Source organism: Triturus cristatus, chromosome 7, assembly GCF_964204655.1.
Source record: "Triturus cristatus chromosome 7, aTriCri1.1, whole genome shotgun sequence".
Taxonomy (NCBI): Eukaryota; Metazoa; Chordata; class Amphibia; order Caudata; family Salamandridae; genus Triturus; species Triturus cristatus.
Genome location: NC_140590.1, coordinates 308,888,723 through 308,909,483, shown reverse-complemented (window position 1 = coordinate 308,909,483; position 20,761 = coordinate 308,888,723). Strand labels below are relative to the sequence as shown.

The 20,761-nt window shown below is 46.6% G+C and overlaps 1 protein-coding gene across 1 annotated transcript in view; it reads right to left on the bottom strand.

The window, feature by feature from the left end:
* LOC146809529 (suppressor of cytokine signaling 3-like) overlaps positions 1-14,126 on the bottom strand; it is a 106,620-nt gene extending 92,494 nt beyond the window's left edge. The window contains exon 1 of the mRNA XM_085616358.1: positions 13,987-14,126. The gene's annotated coding sequence lies outside the window, so the exon portion shown is untranslated. The remainder of the gene's footprint in view (positions 1-13,986) is intronic.
* Positions 14,127-20,761: the final 6,635 nt, after the last annotated feature.

Genomic DNA, 20,761 nt, shown 5'->3' with positions numbered 1-20,761 from the left:
CCTTCCTGATTTTATATTCGCACATGGTTTTGCGGTTGCAGGATCTAAGCTGTCTTAAGGGCTGATACCATTTAAGTTTATCCCTAAGATAGACAGCAACAGACTAAGCTGCTCCCCAGAACGCCCTGGAAACCTACCTCACGAGGCAAGTCAACAAGCATGGTGGGTTGCCTCGAGTGCACTGGATGTTAATGTTAGCAATTTAGTAGAGCACATGAATGCCAATAGGTGTCTTGGCGCTAGTGTCAGAATGATGTCTCGGGATGAAAGCAGAGAAGAAATGTAGGCATAAGAGACAGGTTTTTAGTTGTTTCATACATTTTAGGTGATTTGGTTGAGCTCTAAGGTGGCCAGGCACTGAATTCCACCATTGTAGCGTAGGAGAAACGTCTTCCTCCCCAACGTGTTGTTTTAATTCTTGGAATGAGTACCGATCTCATTGTACTAGACTGCAAAGTGCGTGTGGGTGAATATGAATACCATTTCTTGAATAAAGAGCAGACCAGCCTGGTGCAAGGCTTCATAAGCCCAGCACAAGGATTTGAACTTCATTTGTGCCCCGATTGCTTACCAGTGTAGTTCTTCGATAGTTTGGGAAACTGAACAGAATTTTGGGAGGTTCATCAGCACTTTAGCTGCCACATTTTGAAGGGTCTGCAATCTATTTTGTATGTGGATTTGGAGGCCTACTTATAATGTATTACAATAGTCTAATTTAGAGAAAACTAGAGATATAATTACTGTTTCACTTAACTCAACTTGAAGGAAGGAAAGAATTATTTAAATATTCTCAGTGTGAGAAAACAGGAAGATGTTACCTATTTTTACCCGGTTCGGATAACTTGACGTCAAAAATGACTCCCAAGTTTCTTGCTTTTTGAACTGGCAATGGGAGGCACCAAGGTTAGGGGGCCACCAAGTGGTGTTCCAAAAGTAGGTGTCTCTGCCAAAGAGTTTAATTTTAAACAATTTTTCTGTATCCAGTTATCGATTCTGCCCATACAGATATTGAATTGTATGGCCACTTTTTCTGGATCACAAGAGACAGACACCACAATTTGGGTGTCAGAAGCATAAGAGAATACTGAGAAGCTGCATGACTAAATAAGTTGGTTCAGAGGGGTGATATATACATTAAAAATGGTAGAACTCAACGAGGACCCCTGAGGGACCCTGCAGGGAAGAGTGAAAGGCTCAGAGATGAAGTCCTCCAGAGCAACCACTTGCTTTCTGTTGGCTAGAAAGAACTTAATCGATTTTAAAGCCATACACTTAATGCCAATGCATTTGAGACGGGTGACCAGAAGAGTGTGTCCAATGCGCCCGAGAGATCAAGTCGGATCAAGGCCGCCTTACCTCATCTATCTACAATGGCTCTAATTTTTTTAGGTGGCTGCCACTAAGGCGTACTCTACAATGTTTGGGTCTGAACCCATGTTGTGCTGGAACCAGAAAGGTCATAATTTCTCGGTTCATGGCCTTTTCCAGCAACTTGGCTGGTAAAGGCAGGCGCAAAATAGGCCTATAGTTCTTCACCTCAAGGGGATCCAACAAGTGTTTCTTGAGAAGAGGCAAAATGGACGCCTTTTTTCCACATGGCTAGAAAGCAGCCAGAGGACAAAATCCTGTTTAAAAGCCGACTACGGTGAGCTGAAACGGTCTCTGACACAGGGTAAAGAACCTGAGGAGGGCAGGGATCCGAGGGGGCACCTAATTGAGAGGTTTCAATAAGGATTGCTACCCCCTTTTCAGTCAATGGGGTGAAGGAGGTTAGTGTAGGGGGGCACTGGTTTGATTTAGCATAGATGATTTCTCCAAATAGCTCTGCCATTCAGGACAGTTCAGTGCTCTCTGCTATAGCAGTGAATTCAGAAAATATATTGTTTACTTTAAAACAGAAAAAGTCAGCTATTTTGTCACATAGTTGTTGATCCGGGGTAACCATACTTTTGTTACAAAAATTGAATAGGGACTTCACTGAGCTAAAAGCTCTTTGGTGGAATTATTGGCTCCTTTAATTTATTCTGAACAAAATTAAGTTTTGGTTGCACCAATTAGTGATTTGAATAATGTTATCAGGATTTTATATGTAGTTTTTTCCTCTGAGCTATAGTAGTTCAGCCTCCAGAGCTGCTCTTGGCACCTACATTTCTTTTTTAGCTCTTTGAGCTCCTGGGAATACCAAGGTGCAGAGGGCGTGGACCTATAGTTAGGCCTAATTTCTTTGGGGGCGCTAATTGGGAAACTGGTGCAGCGATCCAAGCGGCACAGGTGGCCGATGCTTGCTCAATATCACCAGTAATTGTGGGCTGGGACTCACACAACAAATTGTTTAAATTCAAACTATCCGTTTTTTTTCCCAAGGGCTGTATTTTTATCTCTGCCAGCACATTGGAAGTCAATGGATTTTTTGTGTGATGATAGTAAGTTTGAACATAACAGCCCTAGGCATGACTTTTTTGTTCACTAAGTCAGGACGGTTTGTGAAAATCCCATCCAGTGTGTGATTCACTCCGTGAGTGGGAAGTTTCACTAATTGCTCTGTATCCTTGTCCTCCATGCGTTCAAGGTAAAAATTAAAATCCCCTAAAAATGTTAAATTGGGGTAATCTACACAGGATTCCATAAAACCTAGTAGTGAATAGATAAAATTCTCCGTCGCGTATGGGGTTGGTAAATCAGAAGCTGTTAATGGATAAGTATTTCGTATTTTTAAGTTAAATGGGAGGGCTTCACAATTAAGGTGCGAGAGGGAGTTAAAGGTGGCTTTGGAATGACTATGATAAATGATCCCTCCTCCTCACTTGTGAAGGAATATCGGTTTTAAAATCTGGGTCAGATACAGCGGCTGCCCGGGTTAAAAAAGAAACACCTGGACTTTCAGACTCCACGAGATTGATGAATTCAGATCAGTGATATAGAGTTAAGAAGCAAACGTGAGAACTTGTAATCTGAGTTCCTGGGTTTCATTTTGGGGTCCTGACAAAATTTGATTGGCATTCTTGCCATGCTGTGGCAGGGAGGCGGGGTGAAAGGTAAAACTACAATTTTTGCAAAGTTACTTGGTGGTCAATGCATTAAAATAATACAGAGAACATTCGGGGGACTTACCGTTGATACCAATCTCCAAGAGTTCAGCTCTAGAGTAGCATTGGGGTGTGAAAGGACATGGGGTCCTGGCACTTGGCGCTGTACGGCCGCGCTGAAGGCTCAGGCGGGCTAGCCTTCAGCGCAGACGCGCTTCCTGGTCCCTTAAGAGGGCAGTGGACAGGGGCATGGCCGGAGGAGGGGCAAGCAAGAGAGACACGCTAAGGTGCTCAAATTACAAACCAGTTGGGCAAATAATAAAGAATAACTGGGGTCCAGCACCCCCCCTTCGAGCAGCACAGGCTCCCCTGTAGGAGGAACCGAAGGTTGCCTTCGTAGAGTTCATCTGAACACAGCACGGATATGCATCCTGGTTCTTTAAGAGGACCGTGGATCCACATGGATTAAAGTGAGATGACTGCCACTGCGCCCGCTTCACCCGAGAGACCTGCAGCCCTCCAGAGACTGCCATCCGCAATGTGCTGCTGTCCTGCTGCCCCATCTCCCAGCCTGCACCGCATCCAGATCAGAGGGAATGCATTCCGCAGTAGGACTGAGCAAACGGAGTCTCAGAGTGACCCTACACATAGTAGATGACTATCAGTAGGCACTACCTGGAGCTCCTCCTCTAAGAAAACTAGCAATAAGAGTGTTTCTTACTATGTACTTTGTATAGTTTATAGAAAATATATTGTTTATGGTACAGTGAATTCCCAGTATTGCTTCCAGCACCCCGTTTCAAGAGCCATGCCAGGGCCACGGAACCTCAGCAGGTTGGTGATCCCGGCACAAGCTCTTCGGGGGCTGTTTATGGTCATCCCTAGTTCTTTCAGTTCTCTCAGGTCACCTTTACCCCTCTCGGCCAGTCATTACCAATATGAGCTGTTCTTAACCAACCGCTTTCCTGTCTTCACCCAAAACCCAGCTGCGATATAGCTAGAAGGGATTCGTACTACATAAACGAGTACCGATAACCGTGCCTCTTTCTATGCACCAATGCATATGCTACTATGCTACTCACAGCAACGACGGTGTCTAGTAAAGACTCGACACACACCCATATACAGCAGCAGGGACCTGGTTAATTATTTATAGGTTATTTGAACTCTATACAAGACCAAAGAGCAGCGAACCTTACTTTATGAGAAACACAAACACCATTTACAGTAAGAGCAATGCCTCCTTACTACACACATGATGTTTCACTTTACTTGTAATGTGTGCACTAAGAGAGCGCTGGGCTACTTTGTGCCAAGAATAACTTTACAGTACAAGGTGCTGGTACTCTGGACTAACAATGAGCACAACACCCCTTACCGAGGAGAGATGCTGACATGGTAAACTGGAGTGGTGCTCCTTACTGACCAGGTGAGACTGACCACGCAGATGTTTTGTGCTACATAAAAAAACAGAGAGCAGTCCAACTTAATGACCAGTGACACACAACACCATTCCCAAAAAGAGTGGTACATCCTCGTGGTGATCTCATCATACACAGATCGGGTGAAGAGAAGAATCATCGGCCTCTAAAGGAGGAAAGTATCGCATGGCATGGTGGTTGCGTCTCCTGCAGCAGATCCTCTCACCTGTGGGTCAATGCAGAATAGAGCGAGTGCATCACAGCTAGCGCGCCGAAGGGCTTTTCTCTAGATCATGGGACGGTCAGTTGTTATTGCACAATACATGTGATGGACAATGCCGTTTACTACTGCCACAAGGTCCATGTTGTCTTTAAGTGGTAGCAGAGGAGTTAGATTTAAGTTCCCTGTGTCCAGAGCAGCATCTCAATGTTGTCGTTCTGTGCAAAGATGGAGGACAGAAATGTCAATACTTAGGGAACTGTATACATTGCATTCAACTCATTATTGGATCCTGTTTAGGCGGCGTTCATTCCTACCACTGCACAGACATAGCAGAACTGCTGCAGTACAACTAAACTTTGTATTATCCTGGACCATGATGGCACCGCTGCTTTGATCCTATTGGGTCTCTGTCGCCGTTGAATCGGGGCTTCATGATATTTTCCTAGTCAGGCCTGCAGGATTGGAAGATAAAGCATTGAACTGGCTTCAATCCGTCTTAACAGAGAGCAGCCAATCTGTTTCCAGGCCTTTCTTCTGCTCCTCATCTCCAAAGAAGAGTCCCACTAGGATCCCCCTTAAGCCCTACCCAATTTACTCTATATGTTGTGTCATCTGCAGCATGAAGAGCTCCAAACGTTAATGTATGTGCTATGTAAATGATACACAAACCATCATCTAATTGGATGGCACCAGATCTCTGACTGCCTCTAAAGTTAGGAGCTAAAATGCAGAGGCAGGCTTGATGTCCTGCAATTTGTTGGAGATTGAATCTCAATAAAATTGAGGTATTGATTTTGGAAAGTTCTTGTTCTCTCTGGCCATTTAAATAGTGGCCACACTTTTTGCCCATGTTTCCTGTACCAGTTAAGACAGAGAAAAATAATTGGGGTTGTGTTTTATGCCACACTTTGTTTTCAAAATGAGATTAATAAACTCACTTTTCTTGCTTTGTACAACTGAAGCTTCTGAGAACAATTCTCAACTTTCTTCCTCTCCCTTCTCATTTTCCTATTATTCGCTTAATAATAGGGGCTTGTTGAACTATAGCAAGGCATTGTATCTGGGATTTCCCCCCTATTTTGTTCAGTGCCTTCAAGTAATTCTGAATTGATAAGCCCTCTTGCTTTTGAAGCTGCCCCAACCTGCATCTATTGCTCATCAATTACACAGGATGCTCTGGCGACCAATGGAGACCCACATCCGTTTAAGATCATGCATCGGTTCTGAGGATCTCGAGGTCCCTCCTTCATCTATCAGCCTTTCCATCATTATTGTCCGCTTAAGCTGCAGCTCTCCTCTCCAGCCTATCTCTATGGCGAGGAGGTTGTACTTTCTTCTACTTGATAAACAAGGCTGGGCACAAGAGCCCCCTCGCTCTTCCCTCTAAGGCCAATTCACAAAATCTTAAGAAAGAGCTGAAGACTTGGCTCATTCGGTAGTAAAGCAACATGATTTTGTATCTTTCCTATCAGTAGCTGCGGGTAGTTTGTTGCCTATTTCAGCGGCAGGGAGCCTTAAGGCAATCACGCGCTCTAAAAAACGATAAAATAAAAAGCAAAATAAACAATGTATGAAACAAGTAAATATACTCCATGTCTACTCACAGATATGCCTATGGAAAAGAATGTTTCCTCCATTTACATGCAGTAAGGCAGGGCAGAGTCACTAAGCGGAGAGAACACTGGAATGCCCCAGCACCGTTTGGGGATGATATGTAACATCAAGGGTAATTCAATCACTTAAGCAATAAGGTGCTATTATAAAAATAACATGGGACCCTATGGCCGGTATTATTTTACTGGTTTATACAGCTGGCTAAATTTGGGAGCGTTTGGTTCTCCAGTCCTTTATGTGGGGCTGTATGTACAGTGTTCAGACATTCTGATGAAGCTGTCAGATAGAGTATCTCACTTTAAAGAGTTTTTTAGGTCTGGCCTTCAAGACAGATTTAGCTGTGTCTTCAGACTATTGTTTGTCGAACAAATCCATACATAATATACACACCTGGAGGGTCTTCTGGTCAGAGAGCTGCATCCATTGGCCTGTTGAACTATAATTTAGCTTCTACCCACCACAGCACCCAGCACAGGCTGTGGGGCAGCCCACTTTTGCCATTAGTCCCTTCACTTAGAGCGACTGCACAAAACATTTGCACGTTTTAAACATCCACCTAAAAATAGTTCCTTTATCTTCGCAGATTTTCTTTCTTCCTCCATTTTATAGATGCTGTTGCAAAGTGTTTAAGTGGCATTTCAGTATAGTAGCTGGGTGTAATTTGAGTATTTGATTAGGCGGCAATCAGTTCTTAATTTGAGCCGGTGGTTGCCGGTGGGGGCACCGGCAACATTTGTGGGGTTCGGCACTTATTTTTCTGCATAAGGCATTTACCAAAAGGAAGAGAGAGAAAAACAAACAAATTGAAAACACGGACATAGAGATAGACATCAAAACCATCAAAAAGGGAGAAAGCAGGATCTTGCAAGAGTGAGATAAAGGGGCAGGGAGTGACTGGTAGTGTTTTAAAGAGGCATGAGGTGGAATCAAGACTATGCAGCCTTCAGTGCGATATTTAATCACACCGTCCGTGGGCTTGTGACCAGAGCTTTGGGCACCAGCACTCATTCTTTGATAAATTAAGCGCTGGTGGCAATTTATTCTTGTCTCCTTCAAAAATAATAAGAGTGTTACTAAAAACCTTTTTATTTAAAAAACACCACTAATAAAACAGCCACAAGTGATTTTTTTGTATTTAAAAATGTTGTTACAAACATATCGCAGACAAATTTAGATGGCAGCATCTATTCTTTTTTCCCCTTTTGCGGCACATGCTTACACACAGCCAGATCAATTTACAGGGCAAGAACACAGCTAGAAGAGAACAGGAACATAATAGTACAGACTGAGACTATGGCTGGTACAAAGACAAAGTACAGTTGGTGAAAAAACAGTATACACCTGATGCAGAAATGGAACAAGAATTTAATTGACGGCAAAGCCAGAAACTAAACCCTGCTTGTATAGAACCAATAAACTAGCCGGTTGCTATGATCCAGAACACAGCTAGTAAAGAAGCAGAAAACAGTAAGTACAGAACTAGAAGACAGCCATAAAGCACCAGTAGTTCTGGTTATTACCAAACTAGGAATCCTGTTCTTGATCACGAGTGGAGCATGAATTCAGACTATTTAGAACAACATCCCGTTCCATGCACCCAACATACTTGGCAAAAGGGGGCAATAGATCAGTTGTGGTAATTTGTTGAAGAAAGGCCTGGCCACTTTACTCTAGGTCACCATGGACAGTGTTCCCAATCCTATGCTTTAATGTGTCAACATTATACCTTGTGAATGAAGTTATGTTTGTTTGCTCTCATTCAACTAATTAGACTAACACACCTCATAGCAATAAGAGGTCCACACACACAACTGTAAACAGTGTCTGATATGACATGGAGTGAGTTGGCCATGTTACCAATGACCCTAATCAGAGTTTCCCCGGCGGCTCCCCATACTCAAAGAGTGGGTCACGTACTCATGTTGGAGTTTCTTACTTCTGCTGCCGAGTGTCTGACGCAACAGTAAAATAGCTGCAATTCTTTCTTCTCAGTTCTATTCCTAAACAATAAATGTGTGTTTTTAGTGGTCTCCAGGATGAAATAGACTTAGAGTTGTTGGTTTGGAAGGGTGTATGCAATCTGTAGCAAGGTGGATGGTTTTAAGCGATTAAAAAGCTATAGGAAGCCAAAAGGAAACAAATAGTACTGCAGGTTTAGGGTTTCTTCCTTCAATACTAGCTCCAACATTCATGTCTTGCAGGTCGTCATGGGGCGAACATGGTAATACTGCCTGTATCCGGTTTGGATCTGCAAAACTCACATATTGCAGTGCGTTTTCCTGCAACAAAAAAATGAATTTTTACCTGCCAAAAGATACGACGGGCAAAAAATTGGCAGGACTGTGTCCACTTTCCCAACAAATGTTAAATCCTAATTCAGGTGCAAACACCTGTTTGCGCCAAAGACAGGATTATTCTTAAAGTGCCTGCAAGCTCTGATTTTGCGTGGCCTCAAGCTGATCAGCGGTTGTGTCAAGTGGATCTGTTTTCCACTGGTACCCTGCCTGCCTGCCGTACTACTGAACCTAAGTATTTCCCTTGACTCTCGATGGAAGTGTAGTAGAGCAAGCCTAGGCACACTCAAGGAGGTGGGGTGATAAGAACACAACAAGACACAATAATATTACTGAATAAGTCTATCTCTTCGGTCACTGCGTATAAAATACAGACATATAAAGAAAATCAGAAGTCTCTAGCTGCTTCCTCACCAGAGATCCAACACCAAATGTTATTATAGCGCACAGGTGCTAAGCGCTATAGTTCCCTCAGGGCTGGAGCCCTTGAACTCTGTTCTTTAATGGATGGGGGGCTGTGATACATGCGTCTACAGTCTAGGGACTCAGTCCATGGTCTCAATTATCAAAGGCACACAGGTGGTCCCAGCCTTTCTCTTGATATTGCTCGGCAGCCACCATTCCCAATTGCACTTCAACAGCGCTTGGTGTCTGGTAGTAGTGAGAGAGGTCTGTGCTACTATTCAGAGTTTGTAAGATATTAGTAGTTTCTGAAGTACTTTCCACCTCCTAAACTTGTGAAAGAGTACCCACCCAAAGTCTGGCAGGCAAAGGGTTATTCAAAGAGGATGTAGGAGATGCACCCCATGTCTGATGATCGGGCACAGGCCACAGGAGTCTACTAGCACATAAGGCTACAGTTAGTGGACAAAAGGTTCTGGTGCCCATTTGCTAGAATTCCCTTGAAGTTCACAAGGTATTTAATAGGCCCTTTAACTTTCAAACTGCTGGTCATGGTCTGATTATTGCAACACCAGGCGTGCCCACATGACTAACAGCCAAAGCAAAACTGATGACACGAGACTTGAGGTTCAAGGGATGAAATCTTGAAAATCCCCTGACAGATTTCCCCACATTCAACTGTTCCTGAATCAGCGCAGCCTCACATATTTACCTCTCCAACTTCCTCCAGTCAAAGGATGGAAACAAGGTGGTCCTGAGGTTCTTGGAAGGGATTAGGGGCTAGCACTGGCTACCCTGCAGTGCAAGCGGATTCAGTGTCAAAGGCCCAGCAACAATGTGGACACCAACTCTTCTCCTGGAGTAGTGGCAATGCACAGATTGTGTCAGCTTTTCTTCCTGCCCAGTGTCTGGGTGAATTAGTGTACTGGAGCGAGACTTCATGATAGTCCAGGTCCTTAGAAAAGGTTTATGAACTTTCGGGTAGGCTGTCCAGGTTGTGTGCTAGCATTAGGTTCTCGTTAAGCTGGCCAGTATTCATCTTCAAAGCTGACCTATAACAGCTCTGGCCTAGTTCAAATCCTGGAAGACACCTCCGATCAAGCAGTGCATGGTCGTTGCATGACCATGGACAATAGGAGCTCCTCCTCAACTGGCTCTAACCAGCCACGGTACAGATGTGTATTAAGCACAAAGAGTAGACCACGTTTCTTGCAGATGGTGACAAGCTTCAATAGGAAGAGGTCCAGATAGCCCCATCCACAGGACACAGTATTCATCTATCAAGGGGTGGATGAAAGATGCACTAAATGAGATGCCCAAGATCACCGGTGACCTTGCTAGCCTAGCACAAAGCCCCCCCCCCTCCATCATTTCAGTTGCTTCACACATATGGAATCAAAGAAAACTAAATGCACTGCACCATGCACACACGCCTCCAATCTACATACTCAACACATGACTACAAATTGTACAGTACACACCTTTCCACACACGTCCAAATTATATGCAACTGAAAGACCTGGCTTAGGCAGACTGATGGGAGTCAGGTGAAAAGGCCTAAACCTTTCCCAATAATCATGCTGCCTCGCCCGCAATCGCCAAAAGCCCAGTTAGAGATAACAGAAGCCGCTCTTTGAGGATCCACTCGAACACTGGGCACTGTTCTAGAATCGCAGTCCATTATTTAGGTAGGCACTTATTTTGGCAAAAAACAAAGATAGTTATAGAGGCACAGGACAGGGAACCACACTCTCCATAGCCATGCAGGGGAAAATCCTTCCCAACAGCGGTGTTCAGCACCCGTACACTTTCCCTCAATAAACCTTCTTTTGCCAAGAATGTTAGACAACTGAGGTAACACTGGAAGAAGTTTGATTATAATTGCGCAGATCTATGTGGTCTAGAGAAAGATAAACGTCAAAATGTGTTACGATAGAAGGTACTGAATGAAAATTTTCTGTTTACACTACAAAGAAAGTTTTGTTGAATTATTATTTTGAAACCATTTGGTGCACTATATAGCTCGTTTGCATCCAACACGGTTCCAAGATTATATACATTCATATTCTAAATCCAATTCTAGAACATTTTGGGTAAACTGAATGTGACATATTTTAGGTGTAGCCCTCTTCACTATAAATAAAATATTGTATTAAGTTTAGTGATGGTGTGGTGACTCTTAATAACTTATGCCTAAATCAGCAATGTATACCTTCTGTCTTAGATTAACAACTGCTGGTATTCACAAACCTTTTCTTTCCATGTGTAAGTTCTTCAAATCGGCGGCAGTCATAGAGGGCCAGGAGTATGACAGGAGCCCTTAATCCTATGCCAAATTTTACATTTTAGGACAAAACCCGCCCTTTTATGGTCAGTGTACAAGTGTAATTCACAATTTATAAATTGCCACTTTTCTGTGCAGTGACAATTTCCCCTGTGGGGGTATCACATCACACACACCACATTGAAATGTAGAGGTGACTGTGTCTACGTTCCAAGAAGCTAAATACAGTGAGCAAAGAAAGAAAACACACTGAGGACAGAAAGAAAACACACCGAGCACGAAATCAAAATACTGAGAACAAAAATATAAGAATGAGCAACAGAACAAAAGAGCTAAGTAAAACATGGTTAGTATAAAACGAGAGCACAGAGAGTACAGAGCAGAAGCTCGATTAGTGTAAAACGAGGAAAACTGAAAATACATTACCAAAATACAGTGAGGGCAGAAATAAAACATAGCAAGTACAAACCGTAACATAGCAAAGCAGCAACAAATGTAATAAGGAACAGAACACAACAGTAAAGAACCAAAACACAGCTAGTAAAGAAATAAAATATAGGGTGTACAAACCATATTACAGCAAGTAAGGACGAACAGGGTCCAGAAAAAGAACAGAACTCACAAGAAGTCATACATGGTGGGTGAAGAGCCTGAACACAGAAAAGACCAAAACTCCACCAGTATAGAACGAGCACACAGAAAGTACAAAACCAAAACACAGAAAGTACAAAACCAAAACACAGAAAGTGCAAAACTAAAACACGGTAGGAACAGAACCACATAGTTAATACATAAGCGGAAATGCAAAAGTGGAACATGGCAATAAAGAAACAGAACAGCGAGTCCAGGACCAATTGTGGCGAGTACAGAACCATAAGGATGTCGGATGTGTGGCTCCACTCCACTTTCCTGGTGAATCCGCGTTTATTAGTGGAGTCTCCAAGCGGGAATCTGGGCCAGTACCTCCCGTACCAGCCTACACTCACTGTCCGCCTCATGACCTGGAGTACCTGGACTGGAAGTCCCGCACTGCTAACGCGCCGGAGGGTAGTGTGAGGTATACCACTGGCGAACATCGATAGCTCTGGGGAGCCATTACAATTGAATCACCGCACCACCCTCCGTGGCCCCAAGTTTACAGTGACTTTTTATACTATACCAGGATTTGACGTCATTTTACTGCGTTTTAGCAGCAACTGTGTTTACTTAAAACCTGACTTTAACTTGCAACATTTCAAACAATTTGCACCAACATTTATTGCATGGGATAGCCACTTAATTCAATCAGTAAGACTCCCTAGAATATAAAGTTACCTCATTAACATGATGAAGTTGTCTACCTTCCTGGACAGGTATTTTTTTTTTTTACACATAGAACAGGGAGGAGAGGCCATGTTGTGTATGGCTTTCCCTTCTCTACTCTTGGGTAGCAATTGAAAGCAGGGGCAGGTGATTTTGGGGGGCATACATAACATAAAATTACAGGTAGGTAAAACGAGAATAAGGGGTGTTTTTCCCCTCAGGGTTCCGAGTGACATCATAGACAACGCGCGCTTTGTTCTGGTCTATTTGATGTCACTCAGAACCCCTCGGTGAAACACATCCCCGTTATTCAATGTTACCATCTAAAATCTTACATGTTACAGGGCACAGCAGGAAGGCTGCTTCTCATACGCCTGCCAGGCACCCCACGGTTCTTGCAGGGACCCGGCGCACAAGTCAGGCGGATGCTACATCCGTAACGGTTTCTGTGTGAATGAGACGAGCGTCGTGTATGTAGTCCATGCGGCTTCAGCCGCAGAAGTAGCGTCTGGCGCGCCAGGTTCTAGACCGGGCTCCCTCACGATGGGACATCAACAAACTCCTCTCATCCATCTCCGCCACCGAGCTCACAGGTCTTCAAACTGGATTATAGCAAGCCTCCCATGCCAAAGAGTATTTACTCACCCCCCGCACACCGGATATTTTATCACAAGTATTATGTGAAATTTACAGGCAAAACATTGCAGAGGCGTGTGAGGGCATTACCGGAGAAACATGTAAACAAAGACCTACAGTAGTGTTTTTCAATTAATTAAAACAAATATGTGCTGTGGAAAACTCGGGCAGAGAGAAGCACTTCAAGTGAGACGGGGGGAGGAGGGGGGAGGGGAGTTATCTTGAAAGAACCGCCCAACAAACGTGGACACTGGTTCTTACAGTAAATGCAGACTGTGGAAGAAGCAGCATGCATTGCAAGGCAGGGGATGCTATGCATGAACGGCAGCTGTGTTTGGTGTATTTGTTTTTGAAGGCATTTTGACAATGCCTTGTTACTCACCCTACAGTGTGATGACCATTCTTAGTTTCTATATGCTGTATGATGTCCCTCGCGCTTGAGTACTATTTCTGGATAATGTGCTTGCTAAATCACACACACGTGTGATCTTGTTTAAAAACACAATTTCCAAGTTCCCTTGTCTACATACACAGTGTTTAGATACCGGCTAAATAACCCTGGTATTTAATGTTGATTTACTTTTTCATGAGCAGTAGTATTAAGTTATTTGTCCTACAGAATCCACCCCTCCGCCAGCTTCATTTTGGATAGATGTTCCACTGTCACAGTCAGTGCCTCAACCAAATACGCTCCTGATCCATTTAGACCACGAGGGGGTCCCAAGTAGTCTTGTATAGATGGGTGCATCGAGGCACAGCTTTGACCCCCAGGAGCGGAACTCACCTTCCTGCGGTGGGTCTTGTCCGATCCCTGCGGTCCTCGGTCCAGAGAGGTGCACCCTGCACCGGGGGTCATGCTGGCCAGCTGCTCTTTGGAACAGGTGCTAGCAGACGTCCAGACCAGCGAAAGGAGGAATGGCTGAATGAACAGACTTGCAAAGCGTCTCTCCTCCCGAGGACTGTGGGCAGCAATGGACCAAACTAGACAGGTTGGCAAAAGTACCTGCCCTGGCGGGAAACCGTGGCACCGCGCGCCTGCCTGGCCTCGCTGTGGCAGTAGCACTGTCCGGACAGCCTCACCTCATCCCGGGACAGCTCCACTCACTGTCCTGCCGGAGCAGCACCATTCACATGCGGAGCTGTACTTCTTTTTTCCCCCTCCCAGTAGTGTAGGGAGGAGGGGGGAGTCAGTTGTACGATAGCGGGGGAGGGTAACGTGTGTATTTATTTCTTTTCCTTCCCAGCCATAGGATTGGCCCGTGGCGGAAGTCCCCGCTGGGCCGACGGCCCCGGATTGGCTGCTGGGAGAGGCTGGGTGCTGCCTGCATTCCGCCCCCCTTCCCCGCCCCTCTACTGCTGGTTATTCCTGGAAGTGCTGAGGGAGCTGTTGGTAAGGGGTAGGACTTTTCTCAATCGGACCTCTTTCAGGTTTTTTTTTTTATTTTTTTATTATGCTTTTCCCTGCAGTGTGTTGTAAATGTCATTAGACAACATGCACTGTGTGAATAGCAGGAAGTCACCCTTCCCCCTCCAGCCCTGGAAGCGCAGCTCTTTTATATTCTCACTCGCTGTTTTTTTTCAAACCTTCTTCAATACATTCTTCCGCCGCTTCTACGCTCTTCCCAAAAGCTGTCACTATACCTTTAATTCTCATCTGATCCTCACTATTCTATTACATCGCCCTCTATTACCCAGCTGTTACTACCCTTTCTATGTCCATGGTTCCCCTTCTTTTTTTCACCCCTACTCCTCAGATCACCCTCCTGTTTGCCCCATTGTTCTGTGCCTCCCCCTCCTCCCAGCTTCCATACCACTTTATAACTTTTTTTTTTTGGCTGGTTCTCCCAATACTGCCTCTCTTCTGCCCCCTTCTCCTCTTCTATCAAGCTCATTCACTTCACACCCCTTTCTCCCTCTAGAGTGGGACTGCACCCCGTCACCTCACATGTAATCTCCTTCTCTGTGGCCCCTAACCCCCCCCCCCCCTTTTACCTCTCTTTCCCTCCCTAGAAACCCCTCTTTCGCGGCTACACCCTGTTGCCCCTTTCGCCTCAAACTGCCCGCGGTCCTCAATTCCCTCATTATTGCCTGTTTCTCTCGAGACCCCTCTCTCCCCTTTGCGCTGTGGTTCTGCGCTGCTCCCTCTTCCCCGGCCACCCTCCCTTGCCTTTGCTGCACTGTCACGCACCCGTCTGCCCGGCTTCTCTCTGCTCCCTCCGCTCTCTCTGTCCCCATACACCCTCTCTTCCCATGCTGGATCACTCTGTCTCCCCTCAGACCCCATGTCTTCTCACTGTGGCCCCTTTCTCTTCTCCACGACACTCTTTCTCTCCTCAGATGCCGTCTCTCTCTTTGCTGCTCCTTTCCCCCCTCTCAGATGCACTCGCTTCTCTCTTCTGTGGTGTTACCCTTCTCAGATCCCCTCTCTCATCTTTGCCCTCTTTCTTCTCTCTGCTGCCCTGATTACCCTATAACCACCTCTCCTGAGATAACTCCCCTCCCCTCCGCTACACGGTCTCTCCTTTGATGTTCTGTTCACCCTCCTCTCTCACTGCTGTCACCCTTCCAGTCCTGCTTTCTCTTCACCCACCTTAGCACATCTTTGCTATAACACCCATCTCCACAGATGCCCTCTCCTCAGCCCAGTTCCTCTTATGTATAGCATCTCTCACCTCTTCTGTACATCTCTATCCACTGATGCCCTCTCCTCAGCCCAGTTCCCCTTATAGATAGTATCTCTCACCTCTTCTGTACCATCTCTCTCCACAGACACCCTCTCCTCAGCCCAGTTCCTCTTATGTATAGCGTCTCTCACCTCTTCTGTACCATCTCTCTCCACAGATGCCCTCTCCTCAGCTCAGTTCCTCTTAGAGAGAGCGTCTCTCACCTCTTCTGTACCATCTCTCTCCACAGACGCCCTCTCCTCAGCCCAGTCCCTCATACAGAGAGCGTCTCTCACCTCTTCTATACCATTCTCTCCACAGACACCCTCTCCTCAGCCCAGTCCCTCATACATAGAGCGTCTCTCATCTCTTCTATACATCTCTCTCCACAGATGCTCTCTCTTCAGCCCAGCTCCTCTTAGAGAGAGCGTCTCTCACCTCTTCTGTACATCCCTATCCACAGACACCCTCTCCTCAGCCCAGTTCCTCTTTGAGAGAATGTCTCTCATCTCTTCTGTGCCATCTCTCTCCACAGACGCCCTCTCCTCAGCATAGTCCTCCTTAAGATAGCGTCTCTCACCTCTTCTGTACCATCTCTCTCCACAGACGCCCTCTCCTCAGCCCAGTCCCTCATACAGAGAGCGTCTCTCACCTCTTCTATACCATTCTCTCCACAGACACCCTCTCCTCAGCCCAGTCCCTCATACATAGAGCGTCTCTCATCTCTTCTATACATCTCTCTCCACAGATGCTCTCTCTTCAGCCCAGTTCCTCTTAGAGAGAGCGTCTCTCATCTCTTCTGTACCATCTCTCTCCTTCTCAGCCCAGTTCCTCTTAGAGAGAGCGTCTCTCACCTCTTCTGTACCATCTCTCTCCACAGACACCCTCTCCTCAGCCCAGTTCCTCTTGGAGAGAATGTCTCTCATCTCTTCTGTGCCATCTGTCTCCACAGACGCCGTCTCCTCAGCATAGTCCCCCTTAAGATAGCGTCTCTCACCTCTTCTGTACCATCTCTCCACAGACGCCCTCTCCTCAGCCCAGTCCCTCCTACAGAGAGCGTCTCTCATCTCTTCTATACCATCTCTCTCCACAGATGCTCTCTCTTCAGCCCAGTTCCTCTTAGAGAGAGCGTCTCTCATCTCTTCTGTACCATCTCTCTCCACAGATGCCCTCTCCTCAGCTCAGTTTCTCTTAGAGAGAGCGTCTCTCACCTCTTCTGTACCATCTCTCTCCACAGACACCCTCTCCTCAGCCCAGTTCCTCTTAGAGAGAGCGTCTCTCACCTCTTCTGTACCATCTCTCTCCACAGACACCCTCTTTTCAGTCCAGTTCCTCTTAGAGAGAGCGTCTCTCACCTCTTCTGTACCATCTCTCTCCACAGACGCCCTCTCCTCAGCCCAGTTCCTCTTAGAGAGAGCGTCTCTCACCTCTTCTGTACTATCTCTCTCCACAGACGCCCTCTCCTCAGCCCAGTTCCTCTTAGCGAGCGCGTCTCTCATCTCTTCTATACCATCTCTCTCCACACTTGCCCTCTCCTCAGCCCAGTTTCTCTTATAGAGAGCGTCTCTCACCTCTTCTGTACCATCTCTCTCCACAGACACCCTCTTCTCAGCCCAGTTCCTCTTAGAGAGAGCGTCTCTCACCTCTTCTGTACCATCTCTCTCCACAGATACCCTCTTCTCAGCCCAGTTCCTCTTAGAGAGAGCGTCTCTCACCTCTTCTGTACCATCTCTCTCCACAGACACCCTCTTCTCAGCCCAGTTCCTCCCATCTCTCTCCACAGACACCCTCTCGTCAGCCCAGTTCCTCTTAGAGAGAGCGTCTCTCATCTCTTCTGTACCATCTCTCTCCACAGACACCCTCTTCTCAGCCCAGTTCCTCTTAGAGAGAGCGTCTCTCACCTCTTCTGTACCATCTCTCTCCACAGACACCCTCTTCTCAGCCCAGTTCCTCTTAGAGAGAGCGTCTCTCACCTCTTCTATACCATCTCTCTCCACAGACACCCTCTCCTCAGCCCAGTTCCTCTTAGAGAGAGTGTTTCTCTCCTCTTCTGTACATCTCTCTCCACAGACGTCCTCTCCTCAGCCCAGTTCCTCTTAGTGAGAGCCTCTCTCACTTCTTCTATGGCATCTTTTTCCACTGATGCCCTCTCCTCAGCCCAGTTCCTCTTAGATATAGCGTCTCTCACCTCTTCTATGCCATCTCCATCCACAGACGCCCTCTCCTCAGCCCAGTTCCTCTTAGAGAGACCTCTTAGAGAGAGCGTCTCTCACCTCTTCTATACCATCTCTCTCCACAGATGCCCTCTCCTCAGCATAGTCCCCCTTAAGATAGCGTCTCTCACCTCTTCTGTACATCTCTATCCACAGACACCCTCTCCTCAGCCCAGTTCCTCTAAGAGAGAGTCTCTCACCTTTTCTATACCATCTCTCTCCACAGACGCCCTCTCCTCAGCCCAGTTCCTCTTAGAGAGTGCGTTTCTCTCCTCTTCTGTACAGCTCTCTCCACAGACGCCCTCTCCTCAGCCCAGTTCCTCTTAGAGATAGTGTCTGTCACCTCTTCTATACCATCTCTCTCCACAGACGCCCTCTCCTCAGCCCAGTTCCTCTTAGGGATAGTGTCTCTCACCTCTTCTGTACTATCTCCATCCACAGACACCCCCTTCTCAGCCCAGTTCCTCTTAGCGAGCGCGTCTCTCATCTCTTCTGTACCATCTCTCTCCACACTTGCCCTCTCCTCAGCTCAGTTCCTCTTAGAGAGAGCGTCTCTCACCTCTTCTATACCATTTCTCTCCACAGACGCCCTCTCCTCAGTCCAGTTCCTCTTAGAGAGAGCGTTTCTCTCCTCTTCTGTACTATCCCCATCCACAGACGCCCCCTCCTCAGCTCAGTTCCTCTTAGAGAGAGCGTCTCTCACCTCTTCTATACCATCTCTCTCCACAGACGCCCTCTCCTCAGCCCAGTTCCCCTTAAGATAGCGTCTCTCACCTCTTCTGTACCATCTCTCTCCATAAATGCCCTCTCCTCAGCCCAGTTCCTCTTATAGATAGTGTCTCTCACCTCTTCTGTACCATCTCTCTCCACAGATGCCCTCTTCTCAGCCCAGTTCCTCTTAGTGAGAGCGTCTTCCACCTCTTCTGTATTATCTCTCTCCACAGACACCCTCTCCTCAGCCCAGTTCCTCTTAGAGAGAATGTCTCTCATCTCATCTATACCATCTCTCTCCAGAGATGCCTTCTCCTCATCCCAGTCCCTCATACAGAGAGCGTCTCATCTCTTCTAAACCATCTCTCTCCACAGATGCCCTCTCCTCAGCTCAGTTCCTCTTAGTGAGAGCGTCTTCCACCTCTTCTGTACCATCTCTCACCACAGACACCCTCTCCTCAGCCCAGTTCCTCTTAGAGAGAGTGTCTCCCATCTCTTCTATACCATCTCTATCCACAGACACCCTCTCCTCAGCCCAGTTCCTCTTAGATATAGCGTCTCTCACCTCTTCTGTACATCTCTATCCACAGACACCCTCTCCTCAGCCCAGTTCCTCTTAGAGAGAGAGTCTCTCACCTCTTCTATACCATCTCTCTCCACAGACGCCCTCTCCTCAGCCCAGTTCCTCTTGGGGATAGTGTCTCTCGCCTCTTCTGTACTATCTCCATCTACAGACGCCCTCTCCTCAGCCCAGTTCCTCTTAGAGAGAGCGTCTCTCACCTCTTCTGTACTATCTCCCTCCACAGACACCCTCTCCTCAGCCCAGTTCCTCTTAGAGAGAGCGTCACTCAGCTCTTCTGTACCATCTCTCTCCACAGATGCCCTCTCCTCAGCCCGGTTTCTCTTATAGATAGCATCTCTCACCTCTTCTGTACCATCTCTCTCCACAGACACCCTCTTCTCAGCCCAGTTCCTCTTAGAGAGAGCGTCTCTCACCTCTTCTGTACCATCTCTCTCCACAGACACCCTCTTCTCAGCCCAGTTCCTCCCATCTCTCTCCACAGACACCCTCTCCTCAGCCCAGTTCCTCTTAGAGAGAGCGTCTCTCATCTCTTCTGTACCATCTCTCTCCACAGACACCCTCTTCTCAGCCCAGTTCCTCTTAGAGAGAGCGTCTCTCACCTCTTCTGTACCATCTCTCTCCACAGACACCCTCTTCTCAGCCCAGTTCCTCTTAGAGAGAGCGTCTCTCACCTCTTCTATACCATCTCTCTCCACAGACACCCTCTCCTCAGCCCAGTTCCTCTTAGAGAGAGCGTTTCTCTCCTCTTCTGTACATCTCTCTCCACAAATGCCCTCTCCTCAGCCCAGTTCCTCTTATAGATAGTGTCTCTCACCTCTTCTGTACCATCTCTCTCCACAGATGCCCTCTCCTCAGTCCAGTTCCCCTTAGAGAGAGTGTCTCCCATCTCTTCTATACCATCTCTATCCACAGACACCCTCTCCTCAGCCCAGTTCCTCTTAGATATAGCGTCTCTCACCTCTTCTGTACATCTCTATCCACAGACACCCTCTCCTCAGCCCAGTTCCTCTAAGAGAGAGAGTCTCTCACCTCTTCTATACCATCTCTCTCCACAGACGCCCTCTCCTCAGCCCAGTTCCTCTTGGGGATAGTGTCTCTCGCCTCTTCTGTACTATCTCCATCTACAAACGCCCTCTCCTCAGCCCAGTTCAGAGAGCGTCTCTCACCTCTTCTGTACTATCTCCCTCCACAGACACCCTCTCCTCAGCCCAGTTCCTCTTAGAGAGAGCTCTCTCAGCTCTTCTGTACCATCTCTCTCCACAGATGCCCTCTCCTCAGCCCGGTTTCTCTTATAGATAGCATCTCTCACCTCTTCTGTACCATCTCTCTCCACAAATGCCCTCTCCTCAGCCCAGTTCCTCTTAGAGAGAGCGTCTCTCAGCTCTTCTG